This window comes from Schistocerca piceifrons, chromosome 9 (genome assembly GCF_021461385.2).
Source record: "Schistocerca piceifrons isolate TAMUIC-IGC-003096 chromosome 9, iqSchPice1.1, whole genome shotgun sequence".
Lineage (NCBI taxonomy): Eukaryota > Metazoa > Arthropoda > Insecta > Orthoptera > Acrididae > Schistocerca > Schistocerca piceifrons.
The window spans coordinates 215513301-215519300 of NC_060146.1; positions in this window are offsets into that span (position 1 = coordinate 215513301).

Below are 6000 nucleotides of genomic sequence, written 5' to 3' on the forward strand. Positions count from 1 at the left end.
GCAGTCATTAAGGTTACACGAGTGGGACTTCGGCTCCGAAAACCCATGTCGATGATGTTTCGTTGAATGGTTCGCACGCTGACACTTGTTGATGGTCCTAGTATTGGAATCTGCAGCAATCTGCGGAAGGGTTGCACTTGTGTCATGTCTCTTCGGTCGTCGTTGATCCAGTTCTTATAAGATCTTTTTCCGGCCACACAGATCTCGGAGATTTGATGTTTTGCAGGATTCCTGATATTGACGGTACACTCATAAAATTATCGTACTGGAAAATCTCCACTTCGTCGCTACCACGGAGATGCTGTGTCACATCGCTCGTGCGCCAATTATAACACCACGTTCAAACTCGCTTAAACCTTGATAACCTGCCATTGTAGCAGCAGTAACCGATCTAACAACTGCACCAGACACTTGTTGCCTTATACAGGTATTGCCGATCGCAGCCTGTTTGCGTATCTCTGTATTTGAATACGCGTCCCTATACTAGTTTCTTCGGCGCTTCAGTGTAGAATCGCTTTCGATGCCCTATTTTTAAACACGAACGTAAACTATGGAAATTACTTTCGATGTGTGTGATATCAAGTAATGTAAACTGTGTATGGCTATCTGTAAAGGACGCTGAATATGAGGAACGGATATCAATAATGCTCATAATGAGTTTGGCGTGAAACAATCTGAAACAGTTGCTGTTGCGTAACAAAAATGTGGCCTCTTAGTGTAACACATCATCTGAATTTATATATTTTGTAAATGAATCCTGTTCTTCATTTCATCTGAAAAAATTCATTTTGTCCCTACAGTTGTTCTTATCTGTGCAACGGATGATTCGTCTCTGTTCTGTCTGCGCACTGCAAGAATCAGAAGGCCTGAAGTATGTGACCTGTAAGAAATCATTGCCCGGCAAGCTGTCTTGTCTTATTTTAATTACCTATCATTGTCAGAAAAAACAGTCTATTCACCTCCTCCTCTTTTAGTCTCCTCACATCTGCTTTTTGGGTTCTTTTACCACTGTTCTTCTTACTTGGTGGTTTTGGTAATGGTTGCTTCATCTTTATTAGCACAAGAAAATGGTCTGATCCTATGTTAGCCCATCTGTTATAGCCTTTTTTTTGTTTTTCTCTATCACAACATGGTCTGTTTGGTTCCCATTTAATCCATCCGGTGAGGTCCATGTTGCCTTATGTATGTCTTTATGGGGAATGATGTACTTGCTATTTTCATGTTTCTAACTGTGTCGAAGTTGATAAGCCTTAAATCATTATCATTTCATTCAGTGTGAAGGCTGAACCTGCCTACATACATTATGTGATTAAAAGTATCCGGACACCCTAAAAACATATGTTTTTCATGTTAGGTGCATTGTGCTGCCACCTACTGACAGGTAATACATATTAGCTAACTCAGCAGTCATTGAACATCGTGAGAGAGTAAAATGGGGCGCACCACTGAACTCACGGACTTCGAATGTGGTCTCGTGATTGGGCGTCACTTGCGTCATACCACTGTCCGCGAGATTTCCACACTCCTAAACATCCCTAGGTCCACTGTGGTAGTGAAATGTAAACGTGAAGGGACACGTACAGCACAAAAGCGTACAGGCCGAGACGTCTGTTGACTGACAGAGACCTCCGACAGTTGAAGAGGGTCGCAATGTGTGGTAGGCAGGCATCTATCCAGACCATCACACAGGAATTTCAAACTGCTTCAGGATCCATTGGATCAGAAGGCCTGAAGTATGTGACCTGTAAGAAATCATTTCCCGGCAAGCTGTCTTGTCTTATTTTAATTACCTATCATTGTCAGAAAATGACAGTTAGGCGGGAGGTGAGAAAACTTGGATTTCATGGTCGAGCTGCTGCTCTTAAGCCACACATCACGCCAGTAAATGTCAAACGACGCCTCGCTTGGTGTAAGGAATGTAAACATTGGACTATTGAATTGTGAAAAAACGATGAGTGGAGTGACGAATCACGATACACAGGTGGCGATCCGATAGCAGGCTGTGGGTATGGCAAATGCCCGGTGAACGTCATCTGCCAGCGTGTGTAGTGCCAACAGTAGAATTGGGAAGCGGTGGTGTTCTGGTGTGGTCGCGTTTTTCATTGAGGGGTCTTTCACCCCTTCTTGTTTTGCGTGGCAGTATCACAGCACAGGCCTACATTGATGTTTTAAGCACCTTCTTGCTTCCCACCGTTCAAGAGCGATTCGGGAATGGCGATTACATCTTTCAACACGATCGAGCACCTGTTCATAATGCACTGCCTGTGGTGGACTGGCCTGCACAGAGTCCTGACCTGAATCCTATAGGACATCTTTGAGTTATTTTGGAACGCCGACGTTATGCCAGGCCTCACCGACCAACATCGATACCTCTCCTCAGTGCAGCACTGCGTGAAGACTGGGCTGCCATTCCCCAAGAAACCTTCCGGCACCCGATTGCACGTATGCCTGCGAGAATGGAAGCTGTCATCAAGGCTATAAGTTGGCCAACACTATATTGAATTCTAGCATTACCGATGGAAGGCGCCACGAAGGTGTCCTGATACTTTCGATCACATAGTGTATGGTTGCTATTACTGTTCTTGTCCCATTTTGGCCTTTAAGTCTCCCAGCACAATTTGGTATCAAACTGTAGGAATCTGGAGTATATCTTCCACAGAATTCGTCTTTTATGTCTTCTTCCTTGTCCTCAGTTGGGGCGTGGTCACTGATTAATGAGATATTTCTATATTTGCCTTTGATTCTGGTGTAGCATATTCATTCATTGACAAATTTTAGTGTCATCACATTGGTCATTATTTTATTATGAACCGCAAATTCTGTCCCAAATATATGGTGACAATGCTTGTTTCCGCTGTATATGATAATGTAGTTTCTCTCTCTGTGCATACCTTGTCCAGGCCATCTTATCTCCTGCAGGGCTGTAATATCTATCTTGTACTCTCTTACAACATAAAGCTAACTAAAGTGTGTGTAATGGAATCAAAGTGTAGCGTGAAAGTACAGGTGGAGTTCTCAGAAGCGTTTGAAGTAAAAACAGGAGTGAGACAGGGAGATATTGTATCACCAACCCTGTTCAATTTGGCCCTGAGGAGAGTAACATGTGAAAGTGTAGGAGTCACCATCGGAAGAAATATAAATGTTTTGGCTTTTGCGGATGATATTGTGCTGATAGGAAAGAACACGGAAGACCTGGAGAAAATGGGGACTGTGCTAATGGAAGAAGATAAGAAAGTGGGTCTAAGTATAAATGAAAGTAAAACAAAGTTCATGGAAGTAAGAAGAAGAGCTCATTTAGGACCAGACCATCTAAAAATCACAAGACATAGTAACAAAAATTCAAGTTGCGGGAGGGGGGGGGGGGGGGGGGCAGGAGGGAAGATGTCTAGGAGCTATGCACAACATCATAAGATCGTAGTTACAGTCTAGGCAGGCAAAAATAAAAATATATCCGACCATCATAAATCCAATAGTGTGCTATGCAAGTGAGACATGGACCCTGACAAAGAAAACAGAGAAAAAACTCATCACTTTTAAAAATAAAATACTGAGAAAAATATATGGGACAGTGAAAGAAAATGAACAGTGGAGAATAAGGAAAAACAGAGAACTCTGACAATTATACACACTGCCTGAGGTCCTAGCGAGTGTGAGAATTAAGAGACTAAGATGGAAGAGACATGTGAGGAGGGGGTGGCGGGGGGGGGGGGGGAGAGAACACCGTAATAAAGGCTGTAAGGGATGGAGAAGCTGAAGGGAAGAGATTACTGGGACGGCCGAGAATGAGATGGAAGGATAATAGCATGAGAGACATGCAGACACTGGGTCTGGAGATGAAGATGCAGATGACAAGAAAGTGTGGAAGGCTGGTTCTCACCGAGGCCAAGGACCGGCTGCGTTTTGTGTGGCCTGTATAAGTAAGTAACATTGTCAGAAAGAGAGCTATTTCTATATTAAGGTACAAAAGGTTCCAAAATAGAAGTTATATGGCACATATTGCAGATAATACATATGCTGATTTGTAGTTTCAGTAAAGTTACGAGTATGTCACCATCTTGAGATCATCGGATACATGAGCTATAAAGCATCTACGTGTGGGAAATTGCCGTCTGGCCATTGAAAACATGAAGGTAAAAAGTCACTGAAACTACACTCCCATGCAACACTGCGTACATTCAAATAAAAGCCGGAACTGTGTCAGTAAGACACGGAGGTTTCGAACGCATCAGAGTGCAGTGCCGGTTATCAACGTACACACATCTCACAGCAGTGGAAGTGCTTTGACTGACTCTTCTCTGCCTTGCTGACAGAGCCGTGGCTTTTATTTTCGTGTACAAAGTGTTGCAAGGGAGTGTCTTTCCTGTGACTTTACCTCCACGTATTCACTGGCCAGACGGCAACGTCCAAACATAGGGGATTTATAATTCATGTATTCGGTGACGTGAAGATGGTGAAACGTCCCCTTTTAACAATTATACAGGACTGTGCTTAACCTGACACACAATATTTTTAGCGCAACGCAATCCGACTTTCAAAATTTCCTACTAAAGAATGGCCCTGACAAACATTAAACTATACCTTTCACAAATCACTTACCTCACAAAAATCTTCGCTGCTCAAGCTACTGCAATACAGCGAGCGCCACTACTGCCAGCTAAATAAAAGATTCAAACTACTGAAGGCACTAACTACTGATAGGGATAGTTAGCAAATGAAAGATATTAATAGAGAACAAACAATGTATTTACCTTGATATCATCATATATAAATATATCAGTTCATGAAAAATTACAAAACTCCGCCATCTCTCTCCCCACATCCACCACTGCTGGCGGCTCACCTCCAACTGCGCAACGCTACGCGCTGTTCACATCCAGCTGCCGCTGCCCAACACTACAATGGCAGACAACAATGCAAACTAGCCACAGACTGCACACAGCACAACCAGTGATTTTCATATTGAGCGCTACGTAACGTTGCCAATAAGAAAACATAAACAGCCTACTTACAATGGTAATGTAACATGGCAGAACCTAGCTATCAGGACATGTGTCAGCTACGGTCTGCACAACAAAACTACTATTTCGGAAGCTTTTTTACAATTTTTTATTTTCGTAAATTAACATTTTATTGTCTTTCCAAATATATGATTTACTGTCCTCGCATTGCTGCGAGGTATAACACTGCAGGTTCCATCATATCTACTTTTCATCTAATACTGAGGGCAAGCTTAACAGAACATCAACAAATGAACAGAAAAATGTTCTGCAATTATGCTGAATCCCTTTAATGAGGCAGAAAAGACCCGTACTAACATAAACTACGACTTTTCCTTAGCACTGTGACACACCATAAAAATTTGTACAGGATCTTTAAATTACGTAATATTTAATGTTTACTCCTTGTCTTTCTTAATTAAATACTTTTGCCTTTGTTAGTGAAATTCTTTAACCAATAGTGGAGGGAGGTAGATAATCAGAATTCTGAACACATGACTTACAGTTCAGCCTGGGTACCAGCACCTAGATACTGTAGCACACAATGAAATTCTTACACTACAATAATTACTCTGCTAACGCTTGCAACAAAATAAACTCAGTGCATGTTACCTTTCCTCCAAATATGCAGTCCCTCTATAAAATCCTCTTAAATCATCATCTGTCCTCAGTTACACATCGGTAAGCATCTCAGTTCTCCTTGCGGGATGTCCGCCATCCAAGCTCCTCATTTTATCAACACTCTCTACCTCTCTGACCTAAAACTGCTTCCGAGCCCTTCGCTTGCCTAACCTAAATGTAATAACAACCTTTCGTAGCCAAAGAATACGTATCATATATATATATATATATATATATATATATATATATATATATATATATATATATTCAACCATGCAAACATGTTCAAAGAGGTAAACATTCCAAGTAAACGGTCAAATGTAAAAAAACAAGTGACATTCCTCACGTACATATCAGATAACCATTTCTCCTAATACACTAT